We start from the raw sequence: 16,182 nt of genomic DNA on the forward strand, positions 1-16,182 counted from the left end.
GTCTCATCAGGCAGGTGAGACATCTCTGGGTGGCCAGGCCATTGGGTAGTGCTCCTAATAGAAGGCCACCAAAGTACCTCCCGTCTTAGAAAAATGCTAAGAATACAGGCTTTACCACCAAACCCCTGGGTACAAGCTCCACTGGCCTCTGGAGGAAGGCCTATGGCAGGCCGGCACAACAGAGAGTCAGGCCTCTGGAGGCCAGCCAAAGGATTTCAGGTAGCCACAAAAAACATAGATTGCCACTTCTCACTCTCCTGTTTGTCCTGTGACTTGCAGCTACTGACCATCGTCAGTCTCTAGTCTAACCTATCTGTGGCCCGAAGAAGTTTAGCTATTTTAATCGTGGCCCCTATCTACTGCCAAGTTGTGTAGGTCTGGCCTATGGGAAGGCCCTGACCTAGGGCACAGAGAAAAGGAGAGAGCCAGAACCTAGTCTGAATGATGTCTCTGGAGGAGAATGGATAAGAGATCTTGGCACAGCGGCTCCAAATGTCAAGCATTCATGTTCATGTATGTGTACCAGAACACACACACACACACACACACAGGGGTGTAAGCTCCTTGAGGGCAGGGTCTATCTTTACATTTACATTCCTATTCCCGGTCTATCATAGTGTTTGGCACATAATAAGCATTAATAAAGACTTCGTTCATTTATGAAGACATATGTACACATGTTAATGTTTTTCAGTCATGTTTGACTCTTCATGATCCCATCTGAGGTTTTCTTGGCAGAGATACTGGAGTGGTTCGCCATTTCCTTTTTCAACTCATTTTACAGATGAGAAAACTGAGGCAAACTGGGTTAAGGGACTTGCCCAGGGTCACACAGATAGTAAGTGTCTGGGGTCAGATTTGAACTCAGGAAGATGAGTCTTCCTGAATGCTCAGCTCTCTATTCACTGCACCAAATTGTTTTGTATCTTCTTCCTCCTGGTAGAGTGCAAGATTTGAGGGAAGGGGCCAGTCTTTCCTCTTGTTTTTGTGTCACACATTTTTAAAAAAATTTAGACCAACAAGTTCTTTGGTGTGGGGAAGTCCCTGTGTGGAAACTCCCTTCATAGATTCTGACCAACAACCCCTCTGTAATTTAGTCTCAGAGACTTGCCTCATGGTTATACCAATTAGTGTGTGATGGAGGTAGGGCTGGTACCCAAGTCCTCTGGGCCCCACAGTCCACCCCTTATCCGACTATCCCTTATCCTATGAGGACACCCGCTCTGCCAGGGCAAATGGGCAGTTGCTGTCCAATTTAGAATCTTAGAGAGGTGTCTGGGGCTTTGTGAGCTTAGGAGACTGGTTCAAGGTCACACAGCCAGGATATGTCAGAGGCAGGTCTCAAGCCCATGTCTTTCTGGCTTCTGGGCTTGGTCCACTACCACACTGCCCACATAGCTAATACATTGAAATGAATTGAAGGAAACTGAATGAAATGGCCCAGCCCAGAGAAGAGTATTCTCACCTTGTTTTGTGAGCACATGTTTTCTTTATGCCCACGGCTGCCCTCCAAGTGACCAATTAGCAGGCTGCCATCCTCCTTGTTTACTGTGCAAATGAGGTGGCACCTTCTGGAAACCATTCTGAACCTAGGGGAGAATCAGCTGGGCTCTGGCCTTACTGGTTAACAGTTGATTTCTCCCCAGTGGCACCGTGAAGTCCAGGTTTCCAGAGCAGGGTCCAGGTAGGGCCCATGGAAGCTCAGGGACACAGAGAGACCTGGAACACAGAGCTAGAAGGTGGAGGCACTACCTCGAATGAGAGAGGAAATGCTTCCCATCCTGCAGGAATGAGGGAACCCACCAGACAGGAAATAGCTCAAGAAGGAGAGGTGACAACCCCATGGTGACTAGAAGAGAACGTTGTGCCTGGATCTGGCCAGCAGTGGGGCAGGATGCCCAGGTCTCCTCCCAGGCCATCTGGGCAGAAGACCTTTCCAAAAACCTGCTGCTTTTCCCCTATAGTTTTTTCCCCCTTCTTGCGACCAGTCTTGTAATATCATAGGGAACTCCCAGATGAGGGAAACTCCCTCTACCAATGCAGATTGGTACCTACTCCTGCAGTCCACAGGCTTAGAGTTACCAGGTTGGGATCAGATCAGGGTCAAACAGCTGGGACATGTCAGAAATGGGACTAGAACCTAGGCCTTCCTGACTCCCAGGCCTGTTCACTAACCATGTTGCCACACTGCCTTTCCCTTATGTTTGTCTCAAAGAAGTCAGAGAATACTGGGGGGGGGGGATCTGGGGATCTCTGAATGAATAGACCAGAGCTAGGCATTCTCATTTCATCCAAATTTGCTACTTGATCACAGTATGACCTCAGTTTCCTCATGTAAGGTGCCCAAGCAGCTGGGTGGCATTGTGAATATAGTGCTAAACTTGGAGTCAGGAAGACTTGAGTCCAAATCCTGCCCTCAGACAATGTACTATCTGTGTAACCCTCCCAACCTCAGTTTTCCTTATCTGTAAAACGAGGGAATAGATTGGCTAAAACATCAGACCTGGAATCAGGAAGACCTGAGTTCAAATCCAGCCTCAAACACTTATAGCCTATGTGACCCTGGGAAAGTCACTTAACCCTGTCTACCTCAGTTTCCTCATCTATCAAATGAGCTGGTGAAGGAAATGACAAATCATTCCAGAATCTTTGCCAAGAAAACCTCAAATAGGGTCACTTAGAGTCAGACACAACTGAACAACAACACAAAATCAGGAGTTGGAATTGAGTGGCCTCCAAAATCCCTGGCAGCTCCTAAGTCCATGATCCCATAATGAAAGGAACCTTGGAGCCAGAAGGACTGGATTTGAATCCTAGGTCTGTTATTTATTAATTGTATGACCTTGGTCACCCTGACCCTCAGCTGCCTTTTCAGCCCAAATGTACAAGTCTGTTAAGTATCTCTATTTATACATTAGTTATACCTTCTGTCTGGTTTTCAAAAGATTGCAAATTGTGTATTATGATAGATTTTTTTTTAGAGGCAATGAGGTTAAGTGACTTGCCTAGGGTCACACATGTTTGAGAATGGATTTGAACTCAGGTTCTCCTGACTCCAGGGCTGGTACTCTATCTACCTAGATACCTAGCTGCCCCCTATACCAGATTATTTTTTAACCATTGAGTACAATAATTAATAATAATAATTGCCTTACCTACCACATGGCATCACAGATTTGGAGCTTATAGAGGGATCAGAAGCCATTTTACAGATACAAAAATTGAGGCTTAGCAAGGATGAGTGACAGTGGTGGGATTTGAACCCAGATTCTTCCAGCCTCGAGGCCATTTCTCACAGAATTATTATTGTGAGACTCAGTTTGAGAGTGGATTTGACAGGATGCATCATTCTGAGTAAGCACCACGGCTGATCCTCCCCAGACCCCTTCCCATTCTCATTGGTTGCTGGCAGGGACAGAAATGCCCAGTTCCTCAGGTTGCTTTCTCCTTGCCTGTTCTTGCTTCAGCGCAGTGAGTGCCCCAAGCTGGGGAGATGGGCACTGGCAAGGGATTCAGGGTCAAAGCAGAAATTCTTTTTAGAGCCAACCCCCGCCTGGAACCAGAGCCAGTCCCTCCCACCTTCTCCAGCAATGCCTTCTCCCTCCCCCATCTCTTTCCCCCTTCCCTCCCTCCGTTCCTTTCCTCTGCCTTCTGTCTCCACCCCCTTCTTTGTTTCTCTTCAGAAAAGTTTCCACTTGGATGGAAAGAAAATGAAAATGAAAAACTCCCCCTCATCCATCTTCTATTATTACTTTAGGCAGGGAGGGCCTGGGCTGGCCCAAGGTCATGGGACTGGAAGGTTTTAGGTTTCTCTCACCCAGATCAGAAATCCTTCCCTTCTCTGACCAGGCCAAGGAATCAAAGGGACAACAAGCATTTAGTAAATGCCCCTGGACACTGGGCGCTGGGCTAGGCATTGGGTCTGTCCTTACTTCCAACAACACCTGGCTGCCTTGCTTGGTATCTGAAATAGACCCTTGCTGTTTACTAGGATCTGACTTACAACATATTCCCTCGGCACACAGTGTATCACCAGGGAGGCTGAGGGGAGGTCTTGAAGGACTAACAGCTTTGTGTTGTATTGGATAAAAGCCTTAGAATGAGAGAAGGAGGCAGATGGTCTGGGGCTCCATCCTGGCTTCACTAACTTTCTACCTGTGTGATTATGGTCAAGCCACTTCTCAACAGACCTCTGTCCTCTTATCTGTAAAATGGGAGGATGAGACTCAAAGATTTTTCTTGCTTGTGAAGCATGGATCTAGTCATCTCAGACCTGGAATTCAAGCCCCTCATTTTACAGAGGACACACTGAGGTTCAGAGAGGTTTCCATTGTTACACAGCTAGTAAGCATCCAGGATAGGATTTGAACTCGGGTCTTCCTGATTCTGTCTGGCATTCTGCCAGAATGAAACAGTGAAGTGATTTGACAGTATCAGGATTTGAATATGGGTCCTGATTCCAAATCTGTACCCCTTTCTGCTGTACCCGGCAGCCTCCCTATACTGGGGACCATTCAAAGACCTTTGACTTGATCTCTCTGGGTTCCTTCATCTCTCCAGGCATCCTTCCCCCAGAAGGGTTCCTTACTTCCATCTAGATCACATGGAGGTGTTGAGGTGATCTCCTTCAAGCAGGTCTAGGCTAGCCCTTCTCCAGGACCTCTGACACCTTGATCAAATGGCCAATGCCTCTGAGATTCTGGGATTGTCCTTAGAAAAATGCTATCAAAGGGGTGGCTAGGTGGTACAGTGAATAGAGCACCAGCCCTGGAGTCAGGAGGACCTGAGTTTAAATCCGGCCTCAGACACTTGACACTTTCTAGCCGTGTGACCCTGGGCAAGTCATTTAACCCCAATTGCCCTCCAAAAAAAAAAAAAAGAAAAATGCTATCAGGGCAGTGCCCCACCCCCTGTCCCCCAGATCCAAGCATATTTACTCTCAGGACATTGCCCATGTGCCCTGGCTAGAGTTCACTCATTCATTCATTCACTCATTCATTCAATATTTGTTGAGGGCCCATCATGTGTTAAGCCAGGTGACGGCAAACCTCTTATAGCAAGTATATAGAGAATTCCTTAATGTGGGAGAATTCCGGAGGGATGGATTCTGGGCAGACTCTCTACCTTTACCTTGTTGAGGGACCTGGAGCAAATCAACTGGACTGGAGCAGAAGATCTGTCTAGGCTCTGGCATTTACCAGATGAATGACTAGGAAGATGAATGAAAGGAGGAAAGAGACAAACTAAATGATCTCTAAGTTCTTTATAAATGCTCTGACCCTATGAAACAGCTTTGCCTTCCTCAAATCATCAGTTTACTTTTTTGTTTTGTGTTTTGGGGTTTTTTTAGCTGTAAAATGAAGGCATTGGACTGAATTAACTATTAATTTGGTCACAGACCTTTTTGAGGCTTGAATTATTCTGATAGAAGCCAAAAATTGAAGGGGGCTTGGGATAATGAAATGTCCCAGGGACTTGGAGGAACTTGGGAGCAGAATAGATTAAATTAAGCCTATTTTTACATATAAAGTATTTTGATAATGCATAATCTCATTTTTAATACTTGAGATGGGAAATTATTCAAATGTTGACATTTTCTCATCTATTCCTTATTGACAACTTATCAAACAAAGTTTGGAAAATTTTGGACTAGCTCTGACATACTTATCATCAGAAAGAACTCCAGAGGTCCAGCTTCCCTCCCAGTGCATCATCTCTCGGGGTTTTTCCAGGTCTAAAGTTCTGATTACTGGGAAGCTAGGTGGTGCTATAGAGGATGAAACATTGTACCTAAAGTTAGGAAGACTTTCTTCCTAAGTTCAAATTCGACCTCAAACACTTGCTAGCCATATGACCCTGGGCAAGTCACTTCACCCTGTTTGCCTCAGTTTCCTCATCTGTCAAATGAGCTAGAGAAGGGAATGGCAAATCACTCCAGTATCTTCACTAAGAAAACCCCAAGTGGGGTCATGAAGAGTAGGACTCGACTGAGAAAGATTAAACAATAAAAACAAAAAAGTTCTGAATCTTGGATTCTATTGTGAAATCCATTGTTTGATTTTGGGACCCTCCCCCATTGCTCTGGGCATCAATTTGGTCTTGGTGCCAATCTCATCCACAAGTGCTGGGCACCCTCATGATACTCTTTGGTGATCCCAAGGATCGTTCATTGTAATAGCCCAGATTGTTTCATGGCAGCTACCTCCCCCTCTGTCCAGACTCTCCATCGAGGTGACTGATTCTCATAGGGCATCTTCTTGGAAAGAATCTGAGAAATCAATAGTTACAGAGATGAGATTCTGCTTGTTCTGCTCAGTAAAACAAAAACCAACATGAGCGGCTTTCTGCTCAATGTGAACAGGAAATTACTAACAAGAAGAGCTGCCCAGAAATGAGATAACTGCCTTAGTAGGTAGCCAGTTCTCCCTTTCTGGAAGTATTCTGTATAGCCGCTTGTTGTTATGTTGTTGAAAGGATTGCTGTTTCAGGTATAGGTTAGACTGGATTATCTCTGGTTTATCTCCTCCTACTCTGAGATGCTATAGTTCAATCCAACCCACTCAGTAAGCATGCATAGAGCACCTATGGCATAGAAGGTACTTAGTAGTGGATGAAAGTCCAGCCTTGGAGAGGCCGACGGAGTTTCAGCGGCCTCTCTTACCAGCTACTTCCTTTTTGTCCGACATCTTAGCTCAGAGGCGGCAGCAGCAGCAGCAGTACCTGAAGCCTCACCATGCCTCCCAAGGACGATAAGAAGAAGAAAGAAGCCGGCAAGTCGGCCAAGAAGGACAAAGATCCCGTGAACAAGTCTGGGGGCAAGGCTAAGAAGAAGTGGTCCAAGGGAAAAGTTCGAGACAAGCTCAACAATCTGGTTCTATTTGACAAAGCAACATATGACAAACTCTGCAAGGAGGTCCCCAGCTATAAACTTATCACCCCTGCAGTAGTCTCAGAGAGACTGAAGATCCGGGGTTCTCTAGCCCGAGCAGCTCTCCAGGAACTGCTTAGTAAAGGTCTGATTAAGCTGGTTTCCAAGCACAGAGCACAAATGATATATACCAGGAACACCAAGGGTGGAGATGCTCCAGCTGCTGAAGATGCATGAAATGGTTCAACATTTCTGTGTAGATTTTCAAAAATAAACTTATTGGACTAAGAAAAAAAAAGAAAGTCCAGCCTTGGGGCCAAATTCTCTCTCTGCCCCTGGCTATCAAAATAGCCTCCTAATTGGTCTTCTCTCAAGTCCCTCTAATCCAAGAGATTTTCCTAAAAGCACAGGCTTCACCATTTTATTCACCCTCCTCAATACACTCAGATTGCTCTCCATTGCCTCTAGGATTTTATATTGATTGCTTTCTCCATTGACATATAAATTCCTCTGTTTGGCCTTTAATCAAATATAAAATACTTTGAATGGAATTTCCAGACTTTGCTCCCTGATCCCTGACCTACTTACCTACTTCTCCAGCTTAGCTACAGATTACTTTTCCAGGCACACTGACTTCTTTGCTGTTCCTCACAAACAACACTCCATCTCCCACCTACATGCCTTTGCATTGGCCATACCTCATGCCAGACATGCACTCTCTCCTCCTTCTTCCTCTTAAAATCTCTGGTTTTCTTCAAAATCTCCTTCAAGTACCATCTCTACATGAAGTCTTTCCTGGTCCCCTCTGCCCCAGAAATTAATGTCTTTTCCACCAAAATTCCTTTGTATTTTTATTTGGGGGGAGCTAGGTGGCTCAGTGGGTAGAGTGTTGAACCTAGTGTTAGGAGGACCTGAGTTCAAATCCAGCCTCAGACACTTACTAGTTGTGTGACCTTGGGCAAGTCACTTAACTCTGTCTACCTCAGTTTCCTCATCTGTCAAACGAGCAAGAGAAGGAAATAGCAACCCACTCTAGTAACTGTGCCAAGAAATCCCCAAATGAGGTCACAAAGAGTCAGATACAACTGGAAAACAACTGAAGAACAATATATATATATATATATACATATATATACACATATGTATATTCATTCTTCATATGCCCATCTATGCAAGTACTGTGTCTTCCAGAAAAATCTAAGCACCTTGAGGACAGGAGTCTTTGCTTTTGTAACTCCAGCATTCAGTGGGTGTTCAATAAATACTTATTGGAGTGGAGTAGATTGAATCATACGGTTCCTTGATTAAATGACCGCTCTGTCCTGGCTGTGTGATCTCTCAGTGACCCTCAGAAACATTGTATGCCCATGGGTTACAGAGCAGGTGCCAACCTATGTTGGTAGAATTTCTTTCCCTGGGTTCTCATATTTAAGACACAATAACAGAGAGCTCAAGGTTTACAAAGCCCTGTACATATATTATCTCATTTGATCCTTACAACAGCCCTGGGAGGCAGATGCTATTATTATCCCCATTTTACAGATAAGGAAACTGAGGCTAAGAGAGATTAAGGGATTTGCCCAGGCCCTTGAACTCTGGGCTTCCTGACTGCAGGTCTAACACTCTAGCTACTCAGCCACCTAAATACCTCAAAATGAGATTCTTGGACTAAGATGACCTCTGTGTTTCCTTTTAGCTCTAAAATCTATGATTCTAGGAATAAAGTATTCCTTTCTGTGTTTGACGGACCATTGGTGCAGTCATCACCCATGTTGTAGACAGGCAGCAGGAAGGATTTGAGTTAGATGTTGAGGGACCTTGCCATCTGTTGGGGAATCATATCCCCGTCACTACCCCCTTCATGGATCACAGATATGAAAGAGGCCAGAAGGCTCGGGGTTCGGTCTCCAGAAGGCCCATAGCATGCCCTGTCAGGGGCTGCCAAGCAGCAAGGCCAGGCCCTGATGCTGGGGCCTACAGAGCCAAGGTCTCCAGCTGCTTCTGGCCATGACTGCAGGGATGAAGAGGGAAAAGGGGTGGGGGAGGGTGTGGTTGCTGGAACAAAGTTACAGGTCACATTTCTTTCCCATGGGAAAGTCCAGTGACGTCTAAACCAAAGAGCCAGACTCAGCCCAGCAGCCTGAGCTTTGGCTCCAGACACAATACATTGGTAGGTAGGCTATTGTCCAGGCTGGGGGCCCAGCAGAGATGAGAGAGGTCCTGGAAGGGCATTGCTTAGGCCAGGGCAAATTTGGGTGATGCTTATTAATAATGAAAGCTCCCTGAGGCTGGGGAAGCACTTTCTATACAAACTCTCCTGGGGCACAGTAGAAAGAGCCCTGGCTCTATAGTCAAAAGATCTGGGTTCAGATCCTGTCTCTGACCCTTTCTACCTGTGGGTCCTTGCTTGGGTCAGTCACTTATCCTCTGCAAACCTGAGTTTCCCCATCTCTAAAATTAGAGGCCTTTGAGGTCCCTTTCAGCTTTACAGCTAGGATCCTATGTTAAACAACTCTGGGACTTATTTAATAAGAAAGTTACTATTATTTCTATTTTTCAAATAAAAAAAAACTGAGGCTCACAGCTAAGTGTAGGAGGTGGGATTTGAACCCAGGTCTATCCTGAAGAGGGGCAGTGGAATATGATGGAATGAGGGATAGAAGTCAGAGGATTCCATATTCAGATCTCACTTCTGCCACTCTCCAGGTTTCAGTTTCCTCATCTATAAAGTGAGAGAGTTGGACCCAAAGACTCTAATGCCTTTCCCAGTACTTTCCAAACTGTGATGCTGTGAATCCAAGCCCTGCCCCCCATACCAAACAATCAACAAACATTTATTTACTACCTACTGTTTGACAGAAAACTAGCTGGCAAAGTAGATGGAGTGCTGGCCCTAGAGTCAGGAGGACCCCGGTTCAAATCTGGTCTCAGACACTAGTTGTGTGACCCTGGGCAAGTCACTGCAAGTTTGCCTCAGTTTCCCCATCTGTAAAGTGGGCTGGAGAAGCAGGTGGTGAGCCACTCCAGTAACTTTGCAGAGAAAACCCCAAATGGAGTCACAGAGACCGACTTAACTGAACAACAACAATTTGACTGGCACCAGGCTAGTTACTGACAACTAAAGAACAAGTCTAAGTGGTCAGGGCTTTAAATGATGCACACACATACATTGTTTGGGAATTAGGCAGCTGGAGCACAGGAGCAGGTAGTTTCACCAGCTAGATCAATGGTGGAGATGAGGTCAGTGTCAGCTCTCTGCCTCTCCCTCATTATTGTCATTCATGATTTCTTCCAACCTTTAAGATCACCTTTGATACTTATTTTAACCTGATTTCACCTGAATAAAAACGTTACGGGTTGGGACCTAGATTCAGATTCTGACTTCTGCTGCTACCAACATGTGTGAGCTTGGCCAAGTTACTTATCTCCCATCTGGACTCATAGTGCTAGTGAAATATGATTCTGGTATTCATTTGGGGAGGTCCTGACCTCAGGCACCTTGATTTGCCCTGTGCCCCAGACTGTGAGAATGAGCTTCGTTCCCCTTGGAGGGTCAGGGGGAGAGGAGGCTTGTCATCCCATCCTTGCAATCCCAATACCTGCCTTGCTGTGATCTCAGGGTCTGGAAAGGAGTTCAGGCTGGGCTATCAGGGGGCCTGTAACATCAGGGAAGGCCTGAGAGGCTCATGTGACCATCCTATCAATGGAGATTTTTGTCAGCTCCTCCATGTTGCCCCAGACTGGGAGGGCAAATTCCCTGCTTCTTTATCTAACTAACTCTGAGAGGTCCTGCCTCCTTCTTGAGTGGTTTGGCAGAAAGAAAGCAGGCTGGGATTTTAAAACCGCTCTCCTTCTCCCCACATGTGGACGACTGACCGGAAATCTGAGAGAAGGCAACAACCCAGGCTGTGATGCCAATGTCAGAATCCAGAGACCCATGACATGACTGGACGCATGGCTCCCTAGGTCTCTCAGGGAGAAAAAGGTGGCACAAACAGCCCAAGCCCTGGTTCATTTTAGGAAACCAGACATTTCTTGTGTTTTCTTGGCTTCTCTGTCTTCCCTTTGGTCAGCAGCAAAATTGGAGCCTTGAGACCCGGGCAGAGAAGCCAGCAGGAGGGGCCAGAATCTTGGCACCAGAACTGGAGCTGTCTGCAAACAAGGCCCCAGCTCAGGCTCCAAAAGGCTTCTGTCCCCAGCAACAGGGAAGGGGGCCTTGTTTGGGGACTCTCAGGAGCTTCCCAGGAGAGGCAGAAATCACTGGGAGGGAGAAGTGCCTTCTCACCTTCACTTTGGGCTGCTATTTCTCTTTGGAGATGGCACAAAGGGGACTTGGGAGGTGTTTTAGACCTGGCTCCTTTGTTTTACATTGGAGGAAACTGAGGCCAAAAAAGAGGAAGTGAATTGCCCAAACTCAGAGACAGGACTTGAAAGCAGAATCGAGGAATAAAACTGTGAAAATGTTCCCTCTTCACACTATTTTCACCCTTACCGTGATCTAATTTGAATTATACAGAATGTTTGGAAAGGTTTTATTGGTTTAAGACTGCCCTAAGACTTTTGTGACACCCTGTATTTATCTGCTTTATCAACCAATCAATCAATAAACATTTATAAAATGCCTGCTATGTACCGGGCACTGTGTTAAATGGTGGGAATAAAAAAAGAGACAAAAGACAGTCCCAGACCTCAAAGAACTTATGCCAAATTGACCCACTAACTGTTCTCTGAAGTCCAAACTTAATTTCCTGTCTGTAAGCCCACATCTGTACAGAACTCTGTTCTTACCTCCTGCCTAACAAGGTCCTGCTTTTCCTACAAGGCTCAGCTTCCTGGATGCCATGCTCGGTTTGGGGGGTTACTCCCCCAAATATATTTGTTGGTTTTTAATATTTAAATTTTTTCCTTGGTTCTCTTGGGTCTCTGGGAAGCCTTCGTTGATTCCCATCCCCACTCCTCAGCCCCATTGTTCTGCCCTCTTCCTTCTCATCCCCCTTACCTATATTATTCTAATACTGATGATAGTCCTTTGGGAATATGGTCCCAAATTCTGAAAAATTAGCAGCCCCCCAAGTCAGTGATTACCTAGGAAAATAACAATTATATTAACAATAATAGCTAGCATTTAGATAGCACCTACTATGTGGCAGATACTTTACAATATCTCATTTAATCTTGCAACAACTCTGGGAGATAAATGCTATTATTATTCCCATTTTACAGAGGAAGAAACCAAGTTAGACAGAAGTTAAGTGACTTTGCCCAGAGTCACACAGCTAGTAATTGCCTGAGGCTGGATTTGAACTGGGGTCTTCCTGACTCCAGGCCCAGAGGTCTGTCTACTGCACCATGGATGCCCAGGTTGACTTGCAGCTGTCGGTCCTTCCAAAACTGTGATGCCCAGAACTACTTAACTGAGGAGGGCAGAGTATAGCAAGACCACTGCTTTCTTATTCCTGAACTATGTGCCTCTTCATGCACCCCAACATCTCTGTAGCTTTTTGGCTGCTGTACCATACTGGTGATTCATTCATTCATGTAACAAACACTTATTAAGTGCTGACTGTGTACCAGATATTGTACTAGAATCTAGGAATGCAAAGAAAAAGGGGAAAAAAAAGTAGTTTCTGTCCTCACAAACTGCGTTCTGTTAAGAGAAAATGACATGAACATGAAAAAGTAATCAGATTAAATACAAAGTCTAGTAAAGATAATTTCCAGGAAGGAAGTCATTAGTAACTGGGGAAATCAGGATGGACATCCCGTAGGAAGTGGCACCTGGGTTTATCTGTGAAGGAAGCTACAGATTACACCGGCTGGAGTGGGGGGAGGCAAGGGATCTTGACATTCTGTGATTCACACACATTCATCATCAGAGGAGAATAATGGTGTTATACACACTGTTTACTTTTGGGGGAAAACTATGTAATAAATATTACACATCATTTTCAAAACTATCCTTCTTTTCCATACTATTTTCTTTTTTTCTCTGCTATGTACTTTTTTTCTCCCCCCACCCCCACCCCACACTAGAGATGGCTACCATTAGACATAAATATGTGTGTGTATATATATATATGTATGTAAAACTATATTCTTTTTCCCTGATCACCTTGGGAAACAGACCTAATAGTACTATTGCTGGGTCAAAAGTATACACAGTTTTGTAAGTCTTTGGACATAATTCTTCTCCAGAATGGTTGGGTCAGTTCACGATTCCACCAAGAGTGAATTAGTGAGACCCAGTTTTCCCACATCCCCACCAACATTTGTCCCTTTTCCCTTTTATCATTTTAGCCAGTCTTCTAGGTATAAGACAATATGTCAAGGTTGTCTTAATCTGCATTTCACTAATCAATGATTTAGAGCATTTTTTCATGTGACTATAAATTGTTTTGATTTCTTCATCTAAAAACTGCTTGCTCATATCCTTTGATCATGTCTCACACACTACTGGTCCAATTTGGAACGATTCCCTTCTGTCTGGCTCAGTTCTCTCATCTGTAAAATGTGGGCAAAAATAGCACTTACTTTGGAGGGTTGTTGTAAGGATCAGATGAGATAATAATTGTTAAGCACTTAGCACAATGCTTGGCATACAGTAGGTACTGCATAAATGCCATGTATCATGATTAATATAATCATCTTTCCTGACTTTCTTGCATTTGTCAATCTGATGAGCTTGTCATCTCTCCCTTTATCCAAGTGGCTGATGAAAAATGTTAGAGAGCAGAGGACCAGAACCTGATTCCTGTAATACTCTGGGTGAACTCATAGTAATGACTAGAATACGTACATATAAAATAAAATACGTGTGTATATGGATATGTATATTATATGTATATATAAGTTCATATGTGTGTATACATACACAGTATATATACACACATATATGTATACACACACACACACACACACACATATATATATATAGTGTGTGTGTGTGTGTATCAATATAAGGCTTGCAAAAGGCTTTTTGATCCTCAAAACAACCTGGGAGGTAAAGGCTATTATTAGACCTATTTTCCAGAGGAAGAAACTGAGGCAATCAGAGCTTAAGTGACTTGTACCAGGTTGTACAGTTACAGTAAGCATCTGAGGTGAGATTTGAACTCAGTTCTTCCTGACTCCAGACCCTGCCCCACCCAGCCAGCTGCCTCATGTTGATTTTCCATAATGTCCACACTGAACCATTAACAGTTACTCTTTGAGAATCATCATTTAACCAGTGTTAAACACATCTAAATATACTATTGTCCAGTCCATATCTCTCCATCTTTTCCATAAGAATGAGATAATTTATCAAGTGTTTTGCAAAGGAAATAATATATTCTCACATTCTTTTGCTCTCCCAGTTCAGTATCCCTGTCAAAAAAAAAAAAAAAAGAAAATTAATTGATTCTGGCTCCAAGACGCACTCCAGGAGATGCTTTGCTTGGCTTTGTCACTACCCCTTCCTTTTCCAGATGGTCACTGATTATTACTTTAATAAGCCACCTGGAGTCTCTAAACACCCTTTCTCCCCAAGAACATTTCCCTAGCAATGAAAATTGGGGCTGCCTAGAGGCGGGGGATGGAGGAAGGCTTCCACATTGCCCACTGGCTTTTGTGGACTCCTGTAATGCCCATAGCCTTTATCATCTATTAGGTACTAGGCAAACCCATGTGCCTGGGAGAATCCAGGATGGTCTACATTTTATTTATCTATGTATCATCACTGGTGGTGGGCAGAAATTCAGCAGAGACTTATTAAAAGTTGAGGCAAAGCCATCATAGCCAAACCTGTGGGACATGAGGTGGATATGGACGGAAAAGAGTAGTTGTAGCTTATTGTGTGTCATTCGACACACCACCAGACAATGAGGGGGAGGGGATTTGTACCCTTTTAGTTTCTGGGAAGGTCTGATGGTAGAGAGGTTGCAAGTAGAAATTCACACCCAGGGTTCCCCAGGAATGCAGTTTGCCACCAATTTGTATCCTACTTGGGCTACTCAAGGCCATGATAAGATGGAGACTGTCAAGAAAAAGGCTGATCAGGATAGTGATGGTCTTTGAGTCTGTCATATGGCAATCAACTGAAGGAAAGGAAGTAAATTGAGTTTGGAGAAGACTAGTGGATGAGGTGAGGAACATGATAGGTCTCTTCAAGTATCGGAATTAGACTTAATTTGTTTAACCCCAGAGGGCAGAACCTGGAGGGGGTGGGTAGAAGTTACAAAGAGACAAATTTAGGTTTGATGTCCTGGGAAAGGGGGCAGGGAGAGACTTCCCTGCAATTAGCGTTATCTAAGTGAAATAGAAAGCTTCAGGAGGTGGTGGATCCTACCTCAGTGGTGGTCTTCAAGCAAAAGCTGGATGAATATTTGTTGGGCATATTGCTGAAGGAATTCCTTTTCAGCTGTAGGTTTAACCAGAGTTCCCTTCCACATTCTGTGATTGTAGGAGGTCCGCCATTATTTAAAAGAGATCATTTCCATCCTCTGACCCTGGACAAAAAAAATGAGACAATAGCAGAAGGAAATCGAGAGGGTCTTAGAGATAAACAGCACAACTTTGAAAGTTACATGATGGGGGCAGCTAGGTGGTGAAGTGAATAGAGCACTGGCCCTGGAGTCAGGAGGACCTGAGTTCAAATTTGACCTCAGACACTTAACACTTACTAGCCTTATGTGACCTTGGGCAAGTCACTTAACCCCAATTTCCCTGCCTTCCCCCCTCCAAAAAGAAAAAAAAAGGAAGAAAAAAATCTCCTTTGAAAGGTTATGTAGACAAGAAATCAGGTGTGCTGACAGCAGAGAAGTATGACATAGAAGCAGAGGGGGCACCATGGCTGACTGTATCCCCTTTCTCCTTGGGAATCATGGCAAGCTTTATAGTAGGAGTGTTGGGGGTTTGACTGAAGCAACCAGTTTGGAGATCAGACTTTGAGACTTGCCCAGAGATTGAAGTCTATTGGTTGGAGGTGCCTGATCTAATGTAACAAATAAGTCAATGGAGTCCCCCAAAAGTTAGGGGATTTACCTAACCATGTGGAATGTCCAGGGGGGGTCAGACTATGGTTGCTTCTACTCTTGGAGGAAAGCCCTAATAGCTCAGATTCCATCTCTAAGGACCTCCAAGGACTCAATTCATCTCCACACCCGTAACCCCACAATGTAGTTATAGAGGACAAAGCACAGACCTGGTAACTTTCAGAGTTGTAAGATCATAGGATCCAGAACTGGAAAATACCTTAAAATAACCTATTTCCCCTCCCTCATTTTACATATGAGGAAACTGAGGCCCAGAATGCTGCAGTGATTGGCCCGGGGTCT

General features: G+C 44.5%; 1 pseudogene; it reads left to right on the top strand.

Annotated features, from left to right (window-relative positions):
• Positions 1-6,642: 6,642 nt before the first annotated feature.
• On the top strand, positions 6,643-7,170 carry LOC138162103 (small ribosomal subunit protein eS25 pseudogene; annotated as a pseudogene).
• Positions 7,171-16,182: the final 9,012 nt, after the last annotated feature.

This window comes from Petaurus breviceps, unplaced genomic scaffold (assembly GCF_028583685.1).
Source record: "Petaurus breviceps papuanus isolate PSGF00001 unplaced genomic scaffold, PetGlider_PUasm1.0 186, whole genome shotgun sequence".
Classification (NCBI taxonomy): Eukaryota; Metazoa; Chordata; class Mammalia; order Diprotodontia; family Petauridae; genus Petaurus; species Petaurus breviceps.